Genomic DNA, 1,460 nt, shown 5'->3' on the forward strand with positions numbered 1-1,460 from the left:
CAAAGTGCATGGTTAGAAAGAAAGTGAGCCAGCAAAGCAGCTCTACTTGCTATAGCTGAGTAACTCAGTCAATTACTAGCTATATATTGTCCCTGTAGCCCAACTCTTGTCACTCATTATGACTGCATAATTTTGAATTTCTTTTCAGCACTTGATGAATCCCAAAAAGGCATTCCAAACTGGCCCAGGTGATGTGGGCCCAAGGATGTCCACAGAGTCCATCTGATAGGTGCAGGCCAGCATGGTAAGAGACATGTGACCGCTTTGTTTCCGTTACACAGCCACTCTGCCTGCGCCTTTGCCATGCATGATGGCCTTGTCCTCCTTGATGACCTCCTCACTCCTCCTGCTCTCACCATCGCCACGACCATGATGACAATGACGACCACTCCCCTCCCCCCATCCTTCTCCCCCACTGCAGTCCTCAGAGGTTACTGCTTTGGGTAGCATCACAGAGGCCATCATTGGTGCTGTTGTGCAAGGGACTTTGGCCATGGGCCTGTGCATTCTTCAGTCATGCACAGAAGGCAAGCTCCACATCTCTGATATCAGCACACTGAGCAAGCCATCCCCCCCCCACATCTCAGTCTTCCCTTCACCCTCTTGAGCTCTGTGGCTCCCCTCTCTGACCCTGCAACTACCTCACCACTTGCCTCTCCCCCAATTGTTCTAGGTTGCACAACAGAGGCCGTAATTGGTGCTGTTGTGCAGTAGCCTCAAGCAATAGGGCACCTAGTGCTCAGAGAGTAGTCTCTGAAGAAATTTGAACTTCCTGCGGCCATCCAGATGAGATCCAAGCCCTGGGAGAGTGTGGCCCCTGTCCCTCTGCCTCTCTGTCACCCTTGTATCCAAATTGACGGCTGTAACTGGTGTCAGGAATGCCATTTGCTACAGCTCAAACAGTGTTTTGATACGGCCCTGTAGGTGAGAGTGTGCTGTCAGCAGCAACCACACTCAAATCAGGAAGGGAAGATGGGGGACTTACATCCAAGAAGACAATTGAGGAGCTTCTTGCAGCCCTGCCTAGGCATATTGACTTTGCTCCCATGCTCAACAGTATTTGCAAGGATGGATACAAAGCAGCAATCCTATCCATGGAGATGATCTTGCTTGCCAAGTTCATCATGCCTACTCGAACGGCTGATGAGCAACTTGAAGACCTTTGTTATTGTACTCTCCTCAAATGATTCATTCAAGGTCAAGGATCACCCAAGCATGACATTGTCTGGGTCAAAGAAGAGCATGCCCACTGCCTCTGGGCTTGTTCTAACCAGAATTGGACTGTTTGGGTGCAAGACTATGATTCATCCCTCCCCCATCAACCTTACTGTGAGAGACCTCCAGCTCATGGTCTCAACGTGAAGGTCTGGTGGGTCATGCTCTTCCGAGATGCATTCTCTGCATCTGTTAGGGCAACACAGGCTGACTAAGTCTGCTCACCTAAGAGTGCCAAGAGTCTA

This window comes from Dacryopinax primogenitus (genome assembly GCF_000292625.1).
Source record: "Dacryopinax primogenitus strain DJM-731 SS1 chromosome Unknown DACRYscaffold_22, whole genome shotgun sequence".
Classification (NCBI taxonomy): domain Eukaryota; kingdom Fungi; phylum Basidiomycota; class Dacrymycetes; order Dacrymycetales; family Dacrymycetaceae; genus Dacryopinax; species Dacryopinax primogenitus.